General features: G+C 44.7%; 1 protein-coding gene across 4 annotated transcripts in view; it reads right to left on the reverse strand.

Moving 5' to 3' along the window:
* The window catches only part of PAG1 (phosphoprotein membrane anchor with glycosphingolipid microdomains 1), a 113,055-nt gene extending 90,944 nt beyond the window's left edge, over window positions 1-22,111 (reverse strand). For all 4 annotated transcript variants that reach the window (XM_039549710.1, XM_039549708.1, XM_039549709.1 and 1 more), the window contains exon 1: window positions 21,869-22,111. The gene's annotated coding sequence lies outside the window, so the exon portion shown is untranslated. The remainder of the gene's footprint in view (window positions 1-21,868) is intronic.
* Between the last annotated feature and the right edge of the window lie 2,398 nt (window positions 22,112-24,509).

Below are 24,509 nucleotides of genomic sequence, written 5' to 3' on the forward strand. Positions count from 1 at the left end.
ACCAGCAACAGATACAGATTGTGGACAGGCTCAATACTGCCAGAGAAAATGTGATGTACACGTGTTCACTGCAGCAGGGGGAAATGAGTTCTCTCTAACATCCCAGAAACACATCACCTGTCACTCTGAAAGGAAGTGGTGTCTCAGGGGGATACTGCCCTGTCGTAATTCCCATGCTTCGATAATTAAAGTACTCCTCTTAATGTTATCTTCCATCTGCTGGAGAAGAGATCACACAGACAGACCTTCCAGCCACATGGAGCCACCAAAAATTCTCTTCAGCTATCAGAAAGCACAGACATAACTAAGATGCCCTCATTCATATTCTCCTACACTCCCTCCTGCAAATACTCCAAGATAAATTACTCAGATAAAGTCCAATTTGGACTTTAAATGTCACAGGCAAATCTTATGTAGCTCATTTCTCCTTTCACTTTTTTCCCCAGGATGAAAGAATTATTATTAACTACCTGGGGATCGTGTCGTCACTCTGCTGTGAAAAAGTACATGATAGACAGAGACAGACCTTGAACAGTATAAGGCTGGTGGAACTGCTCTACAAGTTTACCCATTCAAAATTCAAATATCTATTTCAATAGCTGTGTATTTTCTGTCATATCACCGATCCTCTTCCAGATATCAGCATCCCAGTCTGGCCCTTCTATGAAACGGTAAGACTATGGTGATACAGGCAGCTGTAATTGGTGAGGTGTCTTATTTTTTTGATTTACATATATAGAACTAGTCTTAGAGGAAGGATGATTAGGAGATTCACACACACACATGCAGTTCTACCATCAAAGGGCTCACAAACCGTGCCCAGCTCCTAAGTGGGGCTCTCACTCCTCAACTAACTCTTATAAAGCAGCAAGGCAGGCAGCAGTTCACTGCTCATGTGTAACCTCCTCCTTGGGAAACTGACTCTACTGGGAGCCCTGTAAAATTTGCAGGATCATATTAAATCTTTCCAAGACTACGCATTTGCCAATATGTTGTGAAAAAGGAGACTTTGAACATATTCAAAGTCAAATTGGCATTTTGTGATGATAACTTACAGGAGGGTGAGGCTAGCAGTGGTGCTGCCTGTTACAGCTGTTGGCCCATTTCCCCTTTCCAGATAATTTTCAATTGTAAAAAAATGCAGCTTCATGCTAAATGTAATTTTGGGTATCTCCACTAAAACAATGCATATGTTTCTGAAAATAAAGCCAAAGTAAAGCACTTTTCACTGCACAAGTTAAAAGGTCTTGGCATACTTTTCCTTTGAGAAGTTCAAGTATCTCTACTCCTTGAAGACAGGACTTGACAAGACCCAGGAAAAAGCTTTATGTCAGAGAGACGCTTTTACTGCCTTCTGAAATGAGATAGATGTACTCCTGTGAAGGAAAAAGGAGGAAAACTGGGATTGAGGGATGTGTGGGCAAGATGATAGATAAGAATAGGCAAGGAAGTTTGGCTGGGGTTAGGGAGAAAAGCAAGATAAAAGAGGGCAAGGGAGTAAGGAGGAAAGACCGCGAGAGTCAGTCAATCTAGGCAAAATCCAAGGAGAAAAAAATGGGTGAAAAAGGAGAGTGAAATCAGGAGATATTTGGATGAGAACAGGGTGAACTGAGACCCATCCAACATGCAGCTGGTACAAGGGGAGACTGGCCCCGACTCAGCAGAGACAGGAGGACACAGGGCTAAGGAGGCAGCAGCACAGACCTGGAAGGCTGGATGGGAGACTGGCAACAACGAGGTGTCAAATGAATGACAGGAAAGTAACTTAAGGCCTTTGGGACAAAAAGTGAACACATACAACAGATTGTTAAGATGGGAAGAGTGGCTGCAGGGAGAAATAGGAGAGCTCTAAGTGCGAGGAAAACATGCAAGAATAAGGCTTAGGAGAAGGCAAGGAACACACAAGTAGAAAGAAACAGGTCTAAGTCAAAAGCAGAAGGTCCGAAGAGACCATCTTTTGGCAGAACTAGACAAAAGAGTCTGTATCACTAAAGCATATTCCTCTCCAGAGCCAGGCCCATGACTGAGTGCAGCTATGCAGCCACAGTAACACATACACTTTAGGGACAACGGGGCTAGAACACATTTTTTGCTTTACCTCATTTCTCATCTCTGCTGGCACCAGTAGCACAAAGTATAGAGCAATAAATGAACAGATATTACAGGATAGTTCTTTCAAACTGTGAAATGGTAACACTCTGCCTGTTAAGGATGTGACATCAATCTACATGAGCTATGGATTTTGTTCAAACTGACTTCTTTAAATATGCCAGCGGCTCAAGGGTCTGCCATAGGGCCCCTACTGTCAGTGGAAAACCAGGCTGGCCTGCCCTGTGATCTCTCATACCCAGCATCAGCAGGAGGCTGTGAGGAGCCAGCTAAAGCTCAGTAGGGCACTGATACCTCCCATCCTTGAAGTGCCTCCAGCATAGCTAGTGCTTTCCAAGTACAACTGCAGGGTTTGAAAAAAAACATGACCCTCTGCTTCTGCTAGACAAGAGAGGGACACAACTGGCAAACTGCATGAAATGGGTGGCCAGATCTTTTTAGTGCTTGTGATGGAAGGAGAAAAAACACCCACCTAAGTAAACAAATGCCCAAAACTTGCCAGAAATACTCAGGTGCTCGTTTCACTACAGCTCTTTCCAGATTTCCAGAGGCTGTCAGGCAAAGCAGGGGTGTAGGGGGCTCCCTTGGAACCCCACATTCAGACTCTATTCCTGCAGAAACCATGATGCAATGAATGGAGAGACAAGAAGTGCCAGGACACCTGTCTCAGTTTCACTCTGATGGGTCACACACACTGTATACCCAGATCTGGTACTCATGGGCCCACTGGTCTAAGTGAGCCCTTAATTATCACTACAGTAACTGGTAGGTACACAACCACCCCCTTATGCTGTATTCTTTGTCCATTTAATACATAATGTGTAGAGCCCTGGAAAAAATGATGGTGACATTTATTTCTTTATTGAAAGAGCCTTGCCTCTTACTCCTAACACTGACCAGTACAACACACCATTAACAGCGGTGTGTAATTGATGCATTTTTTAGAATAAATCAGAATAAGCTTGCAAAAGCTTTCTCCCAGAATTTCTCCCATTTCTGCAGAAATGGAAGAAATGGCAGAGTACACACCAAGTCCAAACACCATCACGTGATCTGGTTCACAGCTCCCGAGCCAAACAGGCGAGGTTCCTGTCCTGTATCTCCAGAAACCTTTCTGTAGCAATATCCCAGTAAATTCACACCACCTGGGGCTGCACAGCTTACTTCTGAAACAAAGACATCAACTTCAAAAGATCCAGTAATTTTAGGCATGTTTTATATTAACTGGGGATTAGATGATTTCCTGCAGATTTAGAAATACTGTTGCTGCAGCTTTTACCATTTTTTGTTATTTTTTCCTTTTCCCAAAGGCCATCTGCTACCTCAGGCTGCTCCTTTGCTTACACAGTCCCAATGAGATGGCAATAAATATGAAAGACTAAAGGTCTCCATGTTCTTCTGTAGTAATCCACCACACTGACTGAATTTTAGAAGAAAATACTGGACAGAACTCTATTCATCCCAGAGGGATTCGTGGGCTGCAAATTATTTCCTTAAAAGTGAGATACAGCAAGAGGCAACTAAGAGAACAGCTAGTGGCACAACACCCAAAGTGCTCTCTTCCCCATTAGTCTAGACCCAACTGCAAGGCATCAAGGGTATGGGATGTATCTAAAAATACTTCCCCCCCCCTCAGTTTTCTGTACCATCCTCCTAAAGGCCCAGCACAGAGCAGTGCTAAGCTGCCTGTGGAACAGGGAGCACAGCAGATCATTGTCACATGCTGGGATCTTAGCAGACTTGCCTCTAATCAGGCAGCACAGTCCAGAGCCAGTTCAAAAAAGGCACCACTAAGAAAATACCCTGAGCCTCAGGCACAGAGGGCTTGCTTTGGGAAATCTGTGGACAAAGCTGAAAAGGTAGCAATTTAAAACAGCAAAATGGGACAGTAAGAGCATTTACCTTTTATCTAAACATGATTCATGAGGCAGCCCTACAAAGTGACAGACAACAACAAAGCAGTTCATCTACTATTGATAACCCAGCATTCCTAAGCCATCAATAGCCATTTGAGTACTCCCAAAGTAAATTTAGCTTCATCTTCATTATTTTCTGTATTGAAAGACCAAGGACATATTCATGGATGTTTATGCAATGGCAAGAGAGCACAATATTGTATGTTTTATTACACTACCAAAGCAGAATCTCCTTCAGACACTGCTAGCGTATAATTTCTGTCTCTCTCAAAGCTGGAAGGCAATCATTAGCATGTTGAATCTGGCAAGTTCCTATTATCTATCTGGTAATTATAGAAAGATGGAGAAGCCTTCAAAAAATACCCTCCAACTTCTGCATTTACTATGTGTCTGATCAAAATACTATCCCCATTACCTAAATTAACAGGTATTTCCCATAAACCATTACTCAGAACACATTAACATTAGTATAAAAAGCATGAAATAATTATTAGAGGCCATACACACTATTAACTTATCTTCCCTTCCAACTTCAGAAATATAAAACCGTGCAATGACAACCTGAATGCAGGAAAACATCTTACTGAAGGTGATGACAAGCTAGGCTGCATGGTCATTTGTCAGGCATTACTAGCCCAAATGAACACTACAACACAGCTCTAGGTTTTCAAAATACATATACCATTGCTCAATGCTATTCACATTGTGGCAGCAAAAATATGCTAAATACACACTAAAAGATAATCCCATCCTCCAGAGACTGCTGTAGAAAAGGACAGAAGGATGAGAGACAAGGCAGTGGGTGAGGCCATACAAATGCATACGTATACAAAGTAATTGGGGAAATTGGCCTGTGCCTCATTATCTCAGTTATTCATGCTTCAGGTACAGGGGAAAGAGGAGGTGCCAGGAAAAGCAGGGAAGCTGGGACAAGATTGGTACAAAAGGAGCTGGAAGAACAGAAAGAAATCAGAGCAAGGAAAGTGAGGCCAGGGAGACAAGACCCTGAGACCATGAATGTAAGAGGATCAGCCAAAACCAGTGATTAGGGGTAAAAAAACCCAAACAAATGCATGGGGAGCAGAGGAATGCAGGAAAAGTCTGTGAGATACTTTGGTTGCTCTGTTCTCAGGCAGGGGCTTCACACACAGTCTGGCACCTCAGAGGCCCCATCAAGCCCCATGTCACAGCCTGAATGACACAAACCAAAGTGGCAGAGCTCCCTATCTCCCTGGCTCATGCACCATTCTAATCACACTGCTTGCCCAGGCCCTGGGTGGGTTGTCCCCGGGGCGGAGGGGGGCAGCTTCCTGGCTCAGGACCAGGACAGATAACCAGGATGTCCCCAGGGAGCCCCCCAGCTCTTGTCCCAGCCCCTGCCTGAGCTGCAGCACTGTCAACCCCCATCCCAATGCTTGCCTCTTGTTTTCTTCGAAGAAGCCTCCTGATCAGGTAAGGATACAAAGGCTGCAGCAAAAGAGTGTCAGTATATGCACCTGTTGGGGTTTTAGTTTAGTCTTAGTTTTTTTTCCTGTTAAAGGAATTTTCTCCCATATGCATGTTGCTAGGGGACAAATAGCTGTACTTAAGAAAGACAAAAAGGGGAGTGGGGCGGGCCTGGCTACTCCTTTGTCTACACCTGGGTGTGGGGTCAGTTCGCTCGGAGCGTCCGGAGAGAGAAGCTGCAGAGAAAGGAGCTGCTGCTTCCTTCTTTTTGGCCGTTCTTTCTTCCTGCTGGAAACAACGCCGGGACCCCAAAAGCCGCTTTCCCTGCCCTGCTGGAGACCGGGCTGTGGCTGCCCTGCCCCGCTGCTGCTTCGAGCTTTCGCTACGCTGTAGCCCTGCTCACCCTGCCTGCCTGGGCCTCCGTGGGGTTCTCCCATCTGGATACATCTCGTCTGCCACCCGGGATTTGCGTTCGTCCCTGCCGTTCCAGCCTGCTGTTCCTGAGAGCCCGGGATCAACTGCCCAGGGGTTTGTGAAGCCTTTGTTCCATCCCTTCCCGGGATCCCAGAGCACCAGAGCCGCGGGTTTCCCGAGCTCGCTCCGGAGCGCCCCCTGCAGCCGCGGGGGAACCATCGCACCTGCCCTGCTCACCGGGAGCCGCCAGCGCCCCTGCCGGCTGCGAGCGGAACTGCACCCGAGGGGAAAGGGCCCGACAGCCGAGAAGGCTGGGACTGGGTTTGTGATTGCTGTTACTGCCATAGTTGTTGTTGTTTTGTTTGACTGGTTATATACATATATATATATAGAGTAAAGAACTGTTATTCCTATTTCCCACATCTTTGCCTAAAGGCCCTTGATTTCAAAATATAATAACTTGGAGGGAAAAGGGGTTATATCTGCCACTTCAAGGGGGGCCTCTGCCTTCCTTAGCAGACACCTGTCTTTCAAAACCGAGACAGCACCTCACTCCCCACTAATTCCCAAAACTATAGCAACAAACAAATAGATTCAATTACCAAGATAGACACTAGCCCAATTCAAGGGGATTGGTACATCCATTACAAGAAGGTGCTGGAGCTGCAGCCCGGTCACATTTACATGAACAAATCATTTTATGCAAATCTCTCATCCACGGGTGAAGGCTGTACAGGAGAGGAGAAACAGCACTGTACGGAGATTCATGATGCATGGCAGATAGGCAATCTAAGGTAAATCACACAGTTCAGTTACACAAGACATATAACCTGGGGAGAAAGTGTGTGGCTCCAAAGTCATAAATTATTTACAAATAATACAGCCTTCTCATGAAATATCCAGAAGGCCAAGCACCCATTTTTCACATTATTTTTCTCCATTTCCACAAATCACAGAGAAACTGAGGATGAATATCTTATCAAGAATGAGCTAGGTTTGGAGGAGGATGGACATAGAGGGTGGAGCTAGGTAGGAGCTTGCAGGCAGGACGGCAGGAACAGAAGGCACCAGGACTGCCGTGCTCACCCACCCGGAAGGGAAGAATCAGAAGTCAAAAGGAGGAAGCTGGAGTGGGCTGAGGAATTGTCCACCTGGTAACTCATTGCCTCCCAGGACTGTCACTACCAGTCTGTTCAAAATCACCACCTAATTTCCATCAAATATTTCAGGATTTTTCAAATGAAATCCAGTCCTCATATTCACAAATCACAGCTGTGGCATCCACATGTGTGGTGTATTTTCTGTCAGCAGTGATGCCTCTTCAGAGTGTTGGCCTTGCTCTGTACAACACAAGGTCACACCTCTGTATTTAATTTTCAATTCTTCAGCTTCCTTTAGCATTTCTGCTGTGGTACCTCAGCAGTTTGACACCTTCTCATCTTTGTTACTCAACACAAAACCTGCCCAAATTCTCCTGCAATGACCAGTTCAACTGAGTTATTTTTTCTGATGTCCTGCCTGGTGACCCTGCACGCCTTCCAGTGCTCTTACAGGTATCAACCTTTTGATAGATATATACACAGTTCATCATTTTCTTTTATGTTGCAGACTCTTTACTCTTCAAAGTCTTTTTCAGATCTTCATGCTCAGCTTGCATCCGATTGAACACAGTCTGGCTGGGTTTTTTTTGTTGGAATCATTAGGGGCAGATACCCATCTGCTCGAGGATATTTCTGTAGTCTGAGCACTCCTAACATTTGTGCTTTCAGCAGACCACTGTTTCTGCTTGCTTATATACAGATGCCTTAAGTGACTTTTACCATGTGCTTAAGCAGCCTCCCAAGCTAAGCCCAAGGATACTAGTTTTCTCTCTTCTGACTTCCAACTGATCTGCTGTTATTTGTGTGTGGGACAAATACTTCAGTGTATAAAAAGCCCTTGAGGTTAAAAGATACATTTTTACACACTAATTCAGCATTTTCCTGAAACTCTTCAAAGTCTTGGAGTGCATTTTCTTTGTATTACAGGTTTGCCTAAATGCAACAGCAGAGTTATTCTTGAGTTCACTGCTTGTGTCACATGTGCAGTCACATAAGGCAAATAAAATATATAGAAGAAAAAAAACCCAGATTTATTTTCTTATTAACTGCAGATATTAGTATCTCTCACTTGTATCAATTAGTTGCAATAAAAAGACAGAAATACCAAAATATTTCTTTTAAGCTGCAGCATTTTTACATGACCAAAACTAAAAATAAATGTACCTCTTGTATAATAAAGAGCAAATGCAGCACCAAGTGTCACTTCATCCATGCAGTTACCTCTCTGCACCAGGGGTTTGTGTGTGTATTCCCTCCAAAGCCATAACAGGGCATAAAATGCAAATCACAAAGTGACATGAAATCTACATTTTCACTTATCATGGAAATCTTCTCAGTAGTTATTGCTCACATAAACCTATGCCTGTCAACATTTGCAACCTTGTTGTTAACAAAAAAGTCTGTTTCTGAACATTCCTAAATATTTTTAAATGAACTAAAATACCATATGAACACCAGTCCTCTCAAGCATTTTTCTTCCTATATGATACACTTTAGGTACCAAAGCCAAAGAACAAAATCTCTTTTCTGGAGGAAGGGATATTTCTCTTGGCTAAACTTGTTCCTGCCTAAGTCTACATCCACTTCCTAGGTCAGATGGAAAAAGAAGAAGTTGTCACCCATTTTGCAGCTCCACCACTGTCACACATGCAGCTGTTTCTCTTTTGAAGTCGTTGCTATTGCAAGTATATTCAAATCTTAAATGGTACATAAGCTCTTGTGAATGCCTTTAACCGAGGAAGACCTATGTAAAGGCTTGGATTTCATACTATCCTAAAATGGGATCGCTCCTTCTCCTTTGGGAGAATCACACAACTTATGGTAAGACTGCTCCTCTTTTGCCTCAAAAAACTATTCCTGACCTGGAAAGCCTACCATGGTCTCCAAGGACTGCACTAGAGCAGTAATACTTACACTGAGAAGGCAGCACCTGTATGTCTAAGATCAGGCTCTCTGTGAATTTTAAAAATCATGAATACAAAATAAATTTATATGCAAAATGCTTCAGTCCTAATTTTTCATACAGAGTCAGGAGAGAAAGACAAATTGATCAGCAGTCAAAGGGTAACACTACTGTTGCTATCCTGTTGACAAAGATTAAAGCTATGCCTGTAATTAATACAAAATTAGCTTGCAAGGCAAAGCGAGAAGGCTGAGGTCACAGATAACAGCTCCACTGCTCCCACGTGCATCAAAAGCAGCACATTTGGTAGGGTTTGTTTCCAGCGGTGTTAACTCACCAGGACGAGGGAACATGCAGTGGCTCACCTAACCACTGTGGGTTACAAAAGCCCTGTCTGTAGGCTTGTGCTGAGAGAAGTCTCCTGCCTTGAGTCTTGGATGTGATACTGCTAAAGGCCTATTAATATGACAGCTAAGCTCAGCACCTCATCTGCTATGCTGTGAAGGCACACGGGACATGATGCCAGCTACAAATGGCTTGGAAACAAAGCAAGAACCCGGCTTTAAAGGAAAGGATACACTTCAAAAAACCAAGACAAGGGGTTTGCACAATAAGCATTATTTATTTGTCCAACATTTACAGGCTCAAGTCTCTGCAAAGAATGGGATTTTCCCTTATTTTTCACCTGCATATTCAAAACAGCAATGAAGTAACTGCTCTCTTGCACACATCCTGCAGGAACAGGAGACAGCAGATACTGCACCCCTGCTTTGCAACCCAGGGAACATGTTAAGAGATTTTACCTTTTAAAAACTAAAGGTGAAGAAGCAGGAGCAAACTGAGAAGTAGCCATAAGGTACCAAGAATACATCACTCTCCTTTTTTTCAGCGAGAATGGAGAACCTTTTCCAAATGTTTAAAAAAGAAACTAGAGAACTGTTATTTTAGAACAGGCTCTCTTAAAAAACCTCTGTCTGCAAAGAAGGAGGCACAGAGGTAGTCCCTACCACCCATCCAGAACAGCTGCTAAAGCATAAAGAGTGAGGTGGGAAGAGGCCTTTGGAGCTCACCTGATCCAACACCCCTGCTCAACTAGGGCCTCCCAGAGCCCGTTGCCCAGGACCATGTCCAGGTGGGTTTTGAATACCAAGGATGGAGACTCCACAGCCCCCCAGGGAAACCTGTGCCAGTACTCTGCCACCCCTACAGTGAAAAAAAAGTGTTTCTGGATGTTCAGAAGGAACATCATTTCCTGTATTTCTGGTTTTGCCCACTGCCTGTCTTGTCACTGGGCACCACTGAACACAGCCTGGCTCTGCCCTGTTAGGACCCGCCCTTCAGGTATTTCTACAAATTGACAACATTCTCCCTGAGCCTTCTCTTCTCTGGGCTGAATAGTCCCAGATCTCTCAGCCTCTCCTCACATGAGAGATGCTCCAGTCACTTCATCATCTTCATGGCCCTTTGTGGGACTCCCTCCAGCATGTCTATTTCTCTTCAGTACTGGGGATCTCAGAACTAGTGTGGCCTCACGAGTGCCTAGAAGAGGGGCAGAAATCACCTCCCACCACTTGCTGTCAATATTTTGTCTAATGCAGCCCAGCACACAGTTTAACTTCTTTGCCACAAGGGCTCATTTGCCAGCTCATGTTCAACCTGATGTCCACCAGAACTCCTGCACCTTTTTTCTGCCTTCCGAATGGTCATACCCCTGCACATACTGCTGCCTGGGACTGTACTCCTCATGGGAAGGACTCTGCACTTCCCCTTGCTCCCAGTACCTACCACTCAGAAGCTCAGCTTTGGATGAGGGATAACTCCTAGCTGCTCTCTGCAGCAGAGCAGAAAGTGGCATCCCCTGGACACAGCACTGATCAGCTGGGGCCAGCCACAGGTAGGGCAGCCCCAACAGAAGCCAGACTCTGGTCAGCACGTAAACGACCTGTGATCCTTGATCCCATGTTGGCTATATGCCCCAGCAGGACCCACTTTACAGGCTGCACTGTATCAGCATCTCCTCATTTAAACCTCCAGAGGCACTGAATTGCCAAGCTGTGTTTTTGGAAGTTAACTCTTTCCTGTACCAAACACCATCACTCCGGGGGCTGAGGGACAAAAGTCCACTGGAGAGGATCTTGCAGGAGGGTGAGAAAACGCAAGTTTAAGTTTCACCCCCAGCACTCCTCTACTGCTAAACTGAAACATCAGATACAGGACAGAAGAGAAAGCAGCACTGAGCTTCTCCCTGACACCAAAACCTCACTCTTTACCATACAACTGACTTAACAGCACTAATTTTTTTCAAGAGCTTGTTCCTATCTGCACGCAATCAGGCTGATGCACACACGTGCCGAGCTACCGGAGTGTTAATAAAACCACATAGCCAGGTGTTTAAAAGGTGTCAGTCTCACAGCTCTTGTCCTGATCATTTACCCACAGCAATCTTCACACTTATTTTTTTTCTGAATTCAGTCTTTTTACGTGCCAGCTGCTGATGAACTGCAGGGAGCATAATTTTTATTAAATGATGAACACTAAAACATTAGAGTTATACCTCAGAAAATCAATTTCCTATTGTCTGCAGACAAGGCTTAAACCCAGAAATTCCCAAGGGTTTTCTGTGTGTGCTTTTATGGTTGGTTTTGGGGGTTTGGATTTTTTTTATTTGGTTGGGGTTTTTCCTCCTTTCTCTAGAATACAATGAAAGAAAGCCCTCTCTGTTTAAAGTGGTTGCTTTTTTTTAAGCACCAGTGTAATTAATTATACAAGCTAATACTTAATATAGGAAATACAACTGCTCTGTGGAGCAAGGCACACATCATGCTGGCTGGAACATGGAAACTGCCAAGACTTTGAAATTCTGCTTCTCAGGGAATCACACCACTGCAATGTATAATTTCTGCCTAGCTCAAAAAGCCAAGAGAACACAAGTTTTCTTGTTTACTGTGTTTCCTGAATAAAATATTTACTGCTGATTAAAACTAACAACTTGTGCTAATTTTTACCACTGTCCAAGAACTAATATTTCAGTAATTCCCACAGCTGGGAGAAGCAAAAAGTGACAAACAATCAACCAAGGGTTCCTAGGTACCCAGACTGCCATGAGGTCCAAAGCTCCAGGGTTCTGATGTCACAGGGTAGCTACAACCAGCTCCTTGGGCCACCCCTACAGGAGATTAGAAATTCCATCACCCATTTCACAGACTGGGCTTCTCCTCCCAGATCAGCTCAGATGCTGATGTGCCTGTTGAGAACCAACTGCATCATGTTACCTGTGCACACTGTGCCTGAGGGCTGAGTAAACATGAAACACAGAAATGCTGAGTTATTTGCTGCCTGCCTGCTTTGCCAAGTAAATAATATAGCTAATTTCGTCATAATAATGACTTTCCTTTTTGGTGGGAAACCAATCCTCTGCTTCTAGTTTGCTTTCTCTAGTTCTTCTCAAGGGGTGGTTTTAGCCAAACCTGTTGAGGAGGATGATAATGGGATCACCTGGAAACCACCATCCATTAATTCAGCGTAACTGGTCAGGCCCAACACCAGACCCAGATATCACCTCCTTCCCAATCATTCACCTGACTGTTAATGCTAATCAGTTCCTGGTGTATTAGATTTCTAGGAATGAGATGGACTTGTCAAGCAAAATTAAAGATGGACTCACAAGTGAGTAAGAGCTTCAGGATTCACTCACACAAATTAAATATACAATTGATACCAAAATGTAAATCAAGAGTATGAAATTGAATCTTCAAGAATCAAAAAAAAAATAAATTAATTCCTTCTTGCACTCCAGTCAATATAATTGACTGGAACAATTTAAAAGACTTAACAGACTGTTCACCAAGATAGCCTGGAAAACCAAACTGCTGTACCTCTACATTACTAGCATAAAACCATTTCCCACTGAACTGGCAAATTTCATGGACTAAATTGCCAGGAATATTTTCTTCCAAATTCAGTTATACCTATAAACACCAAAAAGTGACTAGATGTTTGCATGGCTTTTGATTACCAAGGACATAGTTAAGAAAACAGATAAAAGGTAAAGAAAATCATATTAAGTCGAAGTGCATTAACAGATAATATTTGAGGTACACATTCAGTATAGGTGGTCTATAGGTAACTGTTTACCTCAGGTCCACATGCATAATGTCACATGCTGCTGCTCCCTTGAGTGATTAATTAACCCAAGGAGAAAAGCTCTGTGGCAAGTCACTTCACAAGTCACGAAATGGAGGTCACTGTGCCAGCCAGCAAATGACACATTAAAAAGAGGAAAAAAAGGCAGAAAATGCTCTTTATTTTTTCCACTTCAGTATGAACATGAGGAACTTATTTCACTAATCTACGGCTGGCAGTGTCAGGGCTACTCAGAGCTGCAGAGACAGAGAGAAATACCCAATTTTCAAATCCCCTCCAGCTTCATGAAGGTAAAAAAGAAGAGCACGTCTGCCCCCACAGAACTGTTATTGCACCACTGCCAACATGATCTCCTGAAAAGGCTGAGCTAGGGGAAGGGACAGCCCCTCCTATAATTAGGGGAGTCCATTAAGATGGCCAAGATAGTTCCAAAATATACCTTTTTACAGTGTGCTCGTTTGTAGTTTATTTTGCCTGTCCAATTACAACATTACATTCCTATAAGAAGAGTGTGAGGGGAACTGCACGAGTGACCTTGCCTACACAAATATGAGCTTACTCAGACTATTTAAACATGAGGTCACAATTTACCCTTCTGGGAGCAAAGTAGTGTTCTTTCTTACAAAGTGTACTAAAAATCAGGCAATATTTGACAGCACATCAAAGTGTGAGACAGAATACACATGCATCTAGTTTGGCCCTTCTGTATTTCCTTCTTCTTTTTCCTTAGGCAAGCAAATCTATAAAGCCTCTCATTTAATGTGTTAGATTAATAAATGATGATGCTACAAACAAGAGAGCCTGAACCTTCCATGATGTGTGTTCAATTATTTTGCATTTCACAAGAGTAAAGGAAAACTAATTTAATCTCTGTAATTGCCAAACTAAATAACACAACCCTGCCTATTATAACAGATCAAATCAATATACTTACATTTACCAAGTTGTTATAAAAACTGTAATTTTTACTCTGAATATCTTTTTTCAAGCATTACCTTCCATTTGTGGAAAAGTAACTACCAAATGTTGCATTAGAGGCCATGGAAACTGTGCTTTTCCCCACAACTAGGCTCAGGATCAGAGCTATTCTTAAGCTGAGCTCTATGACAGCATTTCAAAAGAAAGTATTTTGAAATGTGCTTGGTGAATATTCCAGACTAAAGTAAGTCTGCAGCCCCAGGATTTCTAGTTTGCAGGCTCTAACAGTCTGAATGTTGGTCTATGCACTCCACTAGGAGGAAAAGTAGCTGCTATTTATTGAAGGAAGAAACTTCTTGGAGACAGTGCAGTTTGTTAGGAAATCACCCTCAACACCATCAGTAGCAAGTTCCTCAGCAACCTCTTCACCAATGTCTTCCTGTCTCTCCCTTGCACTCCAGTCTCCCAAAGTAGCGTGCCTGGGTGGCAGCCTGAGCAGTGGCAGGTGTCAGAGTGTGGCGTAGGCACCAATGCTCCTCTGCACCCCTCATTCCCAAACCCGAACCCCTCTTCCACGGCTCTTAACTCCTACTCTTACTGACCTCCTCATTAACTCTCCCCCACCACAGTGTGATCCCTAGAAGAGGGCTTCAGGTCATCCTTCTCTGTGTACCTTTTCCAATCTGAAATCACCTTGCTTGGACGTGAGGAAGAGCCCACTGTGAGCAGCACCCCAGGTAAGCTTTCCCTGCAGCCCTTTGCTGTGGCACGAGCCCTTTCAGTCACTGGAAATAGCCTGCCTGAGGCAACTGAACAGTTTCCTCTGCCATTTTTTGTGGGCACACCCCAGCGGTGGCTCACAGCTGTGTGGCAACAAGCATATCCAGGGCTTTCTCTCCTTCAGTCACTTGTGAACGACGAGGCTCTAATCCCTTTGGCTTCAACTGCAAAATTCCCATTGATTGATAATGGATTTTCCACTGATGTAGAATCAGGCACTTCGACTACACCACTACGAATTAACAGAAGAGAGCTCTGTTAATCCTTTATAAGCAAGCTTAATCTTGTGGTTTAGAGAAGGAGCAAAGGCTCTGTTCTCTCCAGTATCAGCCAGAATGTGATTACGATTTCAGCAAATCTTCCTCATTTTCTTTGATTGATCCAATATTTCTTTAGAAGACACAAATCCAGACACCACCACAGATGCATACTTCCGCCAAGTGAAAAAGGAAGAGTTTGAGCTATGAATCCTGAAGCTGAAAGCTGGGATCAGCACTCTAGGACTTCCAGTCAGTCCACTGAAAATGCCGTCATCTGGAAACAGCAGTCTGACAAAGCCTTTATAGCGTTCACCTTTCAATTAAAAAGAGTAACATCTGAAACCTCACATTATAGTAGCTGTAAGATTTGTTAGGGTTCTCTCTCAATGATGTGATTTGAACATTTTCTGTACATTAGCAATAGTTAGGGCTATTAAATGCAAGCAAGTATTAGCACTTTTAAAGACTGTGACAGACCTGGCTAATAACTCTGAAGCAATCAAGTCATCAAAAAGATAAACTGAACTTACATTAAGACAATTTTTCCATTAAAATGCAATTTTGTAAGATCAACTCAGACTTTAAGTGAGTGGACACAAAACAGTTCTTTTTTTGCAGCAAAGGAAATTCGTCATTATGCATCAATTTCTGGTAAATAGGAACTCACTCCTGCTCCAGTGAGAAAGCACTGCTCACCACAACTTGTCCAATTTTTAGCAAACAGTCTGAGCAAGGATACTTAATGGTATCCTTAGCAGTAAAATCATGAAAGATCAAGCCCAAATATTACAGCTGTAATTGGTACTGCACAGCAAACGGCCCTTAATTTGACGTCCTGTCCTGCAGCACACCAGATGCAAACATTCCACTGATTTAGTAATTCATCATACCCACTGCTTCTATACTAGGATGCAAAGAAATCTTAAATACAGCAGCTTAGTGGTTCCTCTAGAACACTGGAATGCCACATATCTCCATGAAATGTTTATCTTTGTCAAGGATTTCACTGCCACTGCTTAGCTGGATGACCTTTGGAAGGAGCAGCAGAGGCTGACGCACACCTTCATTAAAGCAGCGCCTCCTTCTTCCCCCGCCTGCGAGAACAATGAGCACGGGAGGGAAAGAGGTGAGCAATCCACGGGGTAATGAAGAGATTTTGTTTCAGAGGGTTATCAATTATTTATGAGCAAATCCCCAGATGAACACATCCGAAGCTGAACAGTTTTTAATACATTTCACTTCTGTACACACAGCACAACGCAACCGGATGCAAGCTAAACTGGACTGGTCTGACTATTCGAGGTGTCAAACATGGAGTTCAGTCTGGACATGAGTAAGTTTCCATTAGGTTCTTCAAAGTACAATGGTCTCCTAGACTGAAATCTCTTTCACAAAACTCCTCTAACACTCACAGAAATAATTCTTTACGGTATTTCCCATTCATCAAGATCTCAGCAAAGAAAAATGTCATCCTGAAGAATTTCTGTAATTATGCTGACATAGTTGTCTAAATAGTCTAATACTCAAATTCCTATATGCCCAGCTGTGAATGGAATTTTATTCCACAATGCAATTAAATGGATCTGAACTCTTCCTATTAAGAAAAGACCAAGTAAAGGTCTTTTTCTCCAGAACAGGGTTTATCCTTTTTAAAACAAAGACTTGTTTTTAAAGTAAAATTGTTTTACAACTGTGCTTTTTAAAGAGAAGATCTGAAGACTCTTTCCATGATATGGGAAGGACAGACATTACATGTTCTTCACAAACAAGGGCAGTGAAACCAAACAGTTGTATGTGCAAGACACACTTTGCACAAAAAGTCATTAATCTGTTTACAAATGCTACCACTGAAAACAGTCATCCTGCAAGTCTCGAAATTACACCCAATCCACTGGCACGCAGTGAATGCCCAGATCTGCAAAACTGTTCTTTGAGCTCCAGTTTCCCACAGCTTCCAACCAACAAGATGCTGCCAAGGTCACCACCACCACTGCAGTCACACTTCAGTGACTGTGTCTATGGCAGCTGTCATGACGGCCCCGAGGCCACCTTTAACACCCAGCTCAGGTACTCTGAGTCAGGGCCCTGCCTGGGGCACCGCCAGGACGTGTCCTGCTGACCAAGCCCCACAGTCAGGTTTGCACCTGACCAAGCAGTGGCACACCATGCACACATGGCCCCAGAGGAAGGCAGCCAGTCATCCTGAGCTTGGGGGGCTTTCTTGGTGCAGCCTGGGCTGAGCACAGACAAGGGGGAATAGACAGCAGGCCCTGCAGGTTCCCCTGCCTCTTGGAGCCTTGTCTGCAAGCTGCCTTCCAAAGGGAAGTGTCTGGGGAGACACTCATCAAATAATACATTTTGAACTACACATGGAATGAACACTTCCTGCCTTTATTGCACAAAACCGCAGAAGAGCCAGGTCTCTCACATCCCCACTGCCCTTTCCCCTTTAGACCAGCATTCACCTTAGCATCTGCACAGCTCCAGGAGCAAGCTCCATTCCTGGTCTAGCCTGGGTAGACTAAACTGTTCTGATATCAGGAAAACAAAACAAAAAAAAAGCCACTTAGAAATCCATTTTAGATTTGCTTGCATTACTTTAAAGGGTTTACTATGTATTTGGATGAAAGGAGCCCATTAAGTACATCTATATTTACTTCATTACAGTGTGGCTCTTGAAGTTAGATGAAAAGATTTACCCTGGCCAAGTTTGTTTATTCATCAACATCAGCTACATATATTTTCAAAGGCTCATCCTCATCGCATTTACATGAAAGCACACAGATTTTGTTTTTCTTCCAAGAGTTGTAAGGCATTCTGAGAGCTGGGAAAGGGCAAAAGAAACTTCAGTGAGAATTACAAAATCAAGGAACAGGAGAGGCACAATTCCTATCATTTCCGCTTATTTATGGGAGTGGAAACCCACTCTTTCCCACCTGGAGTCACTCTTCTCCCCATGCAGATGCATCAACAGCAACAAACTGCAGCTGGATGCTCAGTCCCCAGGACTCAAGCCCCGATAAAGGCTCCTGGCACACTGCTTACCCACGAACACCACAAAGGAAGTGTTAACCCCTCCTGAAGCTCAAGAGCTTAAACAAACATAACCTCCCAAGTTTATAAAGCTTTTCTCTGCACTTTGACAAGAAAAATTAGAATTGTTTTTCCACAGGTGGCTCTGAAGATGAGCTCTTCATTACTGCTAGCAAAGTATTAAGTAGAAGCACAGCCAATGATTGAAGCCAACTGAACAACTCCTAGTTATCTTTGACAGGAACCCAAACATAACTTGGTACTTGCATGCCTTTATTATCAAAATTTTATCCTCAAGTTATTTACATATTTAAATGACATTTATGGGCACTATCTTTCCTCATGAGTTTACACTTTCCCACGGAAGACTTCCAGAGTGATTAACAATGCTGATCTTTATCCTTCACACTGACTATTCATTCATCCTTTCTAAAACGAATACTGCTTACATACGACCCAAGAGGGCTGTAACAAGGCAGTATTTATCTACCCTAATAATCTGCTGTGGCTGCTTTAATTAAAACTTGGTAATATCACATCCATGAAGCACAGGCACACCTCCTGCCACTCGTCATCTCCACCTCACAGCTGTGCTTGGTGCACCTTTTCAGGAGCAAGCTTTGGAAGTCCCACCACCTGCAGCTTGCCCACCCCTGCCCAGGTAACTGTGGGCACAGTGGTGCCAAAAAAACTGCTTCACCACAGGAGAGAAGCAGAATTAAAGTGCAGAGGGTTTGCAGTTTGGGGCCTTGAGTGAGTGACTTAACACCTGCAGGCTGCCACTCACCCCAGTTCACAAGCAGGGCAGCACTGCTGGGATGGCACATGGGGATTTTGGGAGGTGAGGGACCAGGGGGAAGGAGCGACTGATGGAGAACCTGTGGAACAGCACAGCAATTCAGAGCATGAGGGATACCAGGATGCAGACGGGGGAACAGCAACCAAGGACATCTCAACCACCTGCAGTAAATTTGCAGCCAAATCAGGATTCAGCTTCCTCATCTGTGTTGCAGCTTTCACAGGTCCTCCATGAGCCCAAGTGATTGCATAGTGATTTCAAAATTTAGAGTTTACTGCTAGTAGTATTGCACAAATGAGTGTGCACTGCTTGCCCTTTCCATGTTTCCCCCCATGCAAGCAGTATCTTATCATATGAACATTTACAAATGGACTATTTTCCCAAGGAAGAAGCTTGAGCTTCTTCCCTCACCAGAATTTTTTTGGCATTATTATACACAGTATAATAATAATAATAATAATAATGATGATGTTATTATTATAACTGATACAAGTAACTGATGGCATCCGTGGGATGCCGGGATGGGCAGCAAGCAGCCAGGGGAGCCTGTCTGCAGGCTACAGGCCGTGCAGCCAGGCTCTCATCCAGCACCTCTCCCCTGCTGGCTCCATGCAGGGCCTGGGCCAGCAGTTGCCATACATTCAGCAAACCCTCAAGTATGGGAGGGGGCCACTCCCCTTCTCAGCGTAGCAACCTGGGGATAAGGGTGAGTGTCAGCCTCTGCACCCCTTTGCCCTGCTTGGGCTCCCTCCCAGCCACAGCACAGCCACCAGACTACAGGACACCCCACTGCTGCTCCAGGGCTGAGCTACCCTCGCATCCTGTGCCTCAAACCTGCTCCATTCTCAAGATCTGGAAGCAGAGGCATTGTTGTAGGGGCCTGGGTAATGTTATTTAAATGATTTATTGTTTTAATTAAGTGTAACATGTTTTTGAGTCTTCTTGGTCTATTAATCTTATTCTTGCATTATATTTTGCAGTTACAAATGATATGGGTTTGGAACTAGTTTGAAAAAGCCCCTCAGTTCTCTATCCCCATCCTTACTGGAAGGAAAATAACTGTCCTGTTCCAGCCATTGAACTCTACAGCACTTTACCATGGGCATCAATGAGCTGATAAACACATTTAATTCATTAGTGTGTCAATGAAGTTCCCAGTGCCCTGGGAAGGAGGGTTCCTTAACTAAATGCCACTGCACATCCAGCAAGAAAAACTTGATTACTTTTCTTGTGGAATCCTCAGTGCTCCCTAAAATATAAATTAACTCTAAGATCATCAATAATTTCTGGTTTAGGACTTGGAATCCAGTTGCCACTTTCTGATCAATATAACTTTAATAGCTGTATAAATTCAGAACTTAAGTTATCTAGTAGTACTCATTGGTATACATGATCTAAAGCCACAACCACTTGCAAATGCCTGGCAATGAGGCTTATGGGGAGCACTGCATCTTAAAACACAATGGATTACCCATTTCTTTTCCTCGTTAAATGACATATCATAAAGGGAGCCAAACAAAAGATAGGTGAGCTTGATGACAGTCATATCCCACAACTCTTCTTCATGCGAGCAATGTGTTGCCTTCAGATCAGGTTCTCATTTGGAAGTTGCAGATCCCCATTGCTGACCTGAATATTGATTTTATGTTAATAAAATTCTGTGTTGAAATGCTAGTTAAATATAAAACTGCTCTTGTACTTCAGGCCTTCAAGGTGTTACACATGCTGGACTATTTTCTTTTTCAATGAGTGCAAAAGATACACACCCCTTACAGGAGATGCCCCACCGGCTGAAGAATTCGGCCTTTGTTAAATAAGCTAAGACCTGAATTAATCACTTTTCCAATTAGGGGAGGCACTTTTGTCATAATGAAGCTGTGCACCTGCAAAATTTTTAAAGATGTAAAATAAAACCCCCTGGAATTTGAAATGTCTTGTGTATTGCCTAAGAGAAACAAATGCAATGACAATGTACTTCCATTTACCTACTGGGTATCTTTAGCAGTGTTTGCTTCTACAAATTCTCATAACAGATGCTGCTCCGATCATCACTTATTTGCAACACAGACAGACTTTGAGAGGGCTAAAGAGGATTTGCTTCTGGTTTCACACAGTGTGCTTGTGTTTTTGAAGTTTAATTTAAAAAATAAGAGCCCTGGATAAAACTTAAGCACAGCTGCTAGGCTTTCTAGGCTGCTAAAAAGGTGGAAAATATTTTCTGCCAAAATTTTATCTTTGCTCTTTCTCTGTCTCACTCTTTTTCTGCATTTATTGCTTAATGGCTCAGTATTATTTCAAAGGCCATTCCTTTTATAAATGTAATCAACTCGTGTATTCAGCACCACAGATGATATATTACTCTCCTTAAAACCAAATCCCTGAAGCATAGATTAGAAAGAAAGGTTAAAGAGCTCTATCGTTCAAAACACTATAGTTCAGACACCTATAAATCACTATGTTTGTTTATTTAGATAATTTGCCCATTAGCGTCTGTAATATCTCAAGCTACACAACTTTCTGGTGTGACCGTGTGCCAGTTCCTCCTTTCCCTCTCCGGAGCACTAAGAGAGCGACAGCTCCGCGCAGCACACCCGGCACTCGATGCGTTAGGGACAATCTGCGCTTGCAGCTCTGTTCGAGGAGCAGCCCCCGCTCGCCCCAGCGACCCCTTCCTCCTAAACACTGCCCAAGCCCAAGAGCAGATGCCACTGTGAAACAAACTGGAGCCTGCCACTGCGTAAGAGGATTTCAATGGAAATACGGCTACGGGGCTGGCTGGCAGCGGCGAGAGCGGGGAGGCGCGGTAACCCCGCTCCGCGGAGATCCGCGCAGCTGACCCCGCCGGGGCCGTGCCCTGCCCCTGTGACCGCTCCTGCCGCGATCACCCCCGCAGCACCCACCGCCCGTGCGCCGCGCCTGCCCGCAGCGCGGACCGCGGCCAGGCAGGGGCAGCCCTGCGGCGGCCCCGCCACCGGCCCCCGCGGCGACTGCACCAGCACCCCCCAGAATACACACACGGCAAACTTCGCGCACCGCCCCCAACTCACCGGGAGGCGCCGGCCCCGCGGAGCGCTGCGCCCCTGGATGCCGCCTCCCGCGGAGCGCAGCCCGCAGGGCCGGGCAGCGGCGCGGCCAGGGAAAGGAGGGAGGAGCGGCAGCAACTTGCGGCGCGTCTCTCGCCTCTCTTCTTCTCCTCTCCTCTTCTTTTCTCTCCCCTCCCGTCTCCTCCTCCTCCCCTCTCTCCCTCCCCCTCCTCCGCCCGGCGGGAGGGTCGGGGGAGGCGGCGGAGGGGCCGGAGCGCGGCCGCGGAGCGCGGCGCGGGCAGGCGCGGGCACTGCGCATGTCCCCGCGCCCGCCGGGAGCCGGCAGCGGAGCGATGGATGCGGCGGCGGCGCCGCGGGCCGGCAGCGAGCGCAGCGCGGCGCGGCCCCTGCGGAGGCTGCGGGCGCACGGCCGCCGCCGCAGCGCCTCGCTCCGCTGCCCACCTTGCGGCACTGCCGCGGCCCCGGGGGGTCTTGGCCGCCCCCGAGCAGCGGGGAGCAGCTGGGGCCGGGCCGGCGCTGCGGCGGCGGATGCTGGGGCCGCCGCCCCGATTGCTGCACAGGGGGCTGCGCGGCTGGAGGATGCTCCGGTGGCCGGCCTGGAAAGGAGAAGAAAAGGAGGAATCGAAGCATCCTGGTTTTGGTTGTGTTTGTTTGTTTGTTTTTTCCCCTCGTTAAGTGAGCATGACTAATGAAGGCAGGTATTTTGGCAAAAGGGACCTCGGCATAGTTTCTGGTGGCTTTTTAATGTTATACCAAGGTCTTTAAGCGAAAGAAATAATCATATTTCTATGTGATGTAGGGAAGCGCAAGGACTGCAAGTGAAAAGCAGTTTAAGAGCAAAGGCAGGAAAGGCTGCAAAAGCAAAATACCTAACTGAGCTCTCTGGGGACTTTTTTAGGGAAATTGCACAATTACTACAAGTTTCCACCCATATGTAAGGACTGATTTAACACCCAGTGAGCTCTTACTTCCTGAGAATAAGTTCAAACCCCATATGCCATTCTGCAGTAGCACTGCTGTCAGATGCGTGGCTGGCTCAAGGTTTGAGCCTGGATCTGCATTTGGTGTTTTCCAAGCAAGGATTTGCTTATGCAGGAAAGTGCTGGTTTGTTGCTTGGTTGGTTGCTTGTTTGGTTTTTTTTTTTTAATCCAAATACAGCAATACCACCAGCATTTTCATTTTCACCTAATCTTTGGCAGGATTATAGCTCAATTTATTATCTCCATGCATATCCATCCAATGAATCCTGAGAGCTGATCCTTTCTTCATACTGCCTTTCATTATTGCCAGCTGTTAGGTTCCTGTTGATTTGTTACCTTTTTTATTTTTTAATTTTTTTTTTGAACCTTCTTTGAGCCCTTTATCCAACAACTTCTGTCTGCACTGCACATAGTCCATGTTTAGCAGAGCCCAGCCTGTCTCAGTTTGTCCACATGGCCCCTGCAACAAAATGCTTATTATTCTAGCATGTAACCGGCCAGTTCTTGTAATATCCAGCTGATGGTTGTCATTTTACCAGTCTGGTGTTGCTTTTCTTCTCTGTTCCTAACATGCCACTATACTGGCACACTGTAGCTGACCTAATGATGTTTTTCTCAGACTTCGTTCTCTGGTTTCTTTTACCCACAGTTCCTGCAGAAAGTGCCCATCTCCTGCTCTGCTCAAGCCTTGTAGATGTCCTATAAAGAGCAGTAGGCCATCATAGCCATTTGGTGCCTCTGTAGTGTTTTCAGGTTAAAGTATGAATTGTGAAATTGTGATTTGTAGGAAATTTTGGAGGCTAACAGTAGTCTGTAGGTCCAAAAAGACTGGAAACAAATGTTCTAGCAGCTACTCCCCTTCAGCTGTATCTTTTGGCACAGTTCGATGTCATCAGCAAAATCCGGTTTCTGTTGAGTCTTCACAAGGGATGTACAAAGCGTGCCAGTAGACTGAAACCTAGAGGAACTTCCCATCTCTTTAACCCTACTCTAGCCATTCCCGGTTGCTCCAGATAGTTAGTTTATTTGGATTTAATTAGTTGAAAATAACCTTTCAAAAATCATAAGCTGAATCAAGTCCATATATTTGCTTTTGAACAAGAGTCACTACATATGGTATAAAAGGGTATTACCATAGCAGTTTGGGCTCTCACCTTAACCTGTACACCTCTTAAAATGGAAACAAAGCCAATGACAGTTCCAAAGAAGAGAGGTGGCTTTTGCTTGCCTCTTCCTTTCTTCTCTCCCACCTCTCTTCTCCCCTTTGCTCTCCAGCTCCAAATACCTTTTGGTTTAATTTACCTGCCTTTGCTTTTAGAAAGAAGACAACTATTCGATGTTTCTCTTTTAAATCTTGAGAAGTGGAGTTTGTTCATTACCTAACCTTTATTTGCAGCCCTAGTCAGCAAACAGGCTGGCCAGGAAGGTCAGGGAGGTCAGAAAGGGGAAATGCAGAGAATGAGGCAGAGGAGCCTGCGATCTCTTGACGAAAGGGAAGGATCAGCCATGGAGTCAAAACAGAGGAGTAAGAGGGGAGTATAGATGTAACGGGCAGCTGGTAGAGATGGAGGGATAGGAACTGCATAGGCAATAGGCAAAGATGAAGTCCTTCGAGAAGGCTGGCAAAAACCAAGCACTCTTAGACATGATTAATTCTGCACTC

This window comes from Corvus cornix, chromosome 2, assembly GCF_000738735.6.
Source record: "Corvus cornix cornix isolate S_Up_H32 chromosome 2, ASM73873v5, whole genome shotgun sequence".
In the NCBI taxonomy this organism is placed as follows: Eukaryota; Metazoa; Chordata; class Aves; order Passeriformes; family Corvidae; genus Corvus; species Corvus cornix.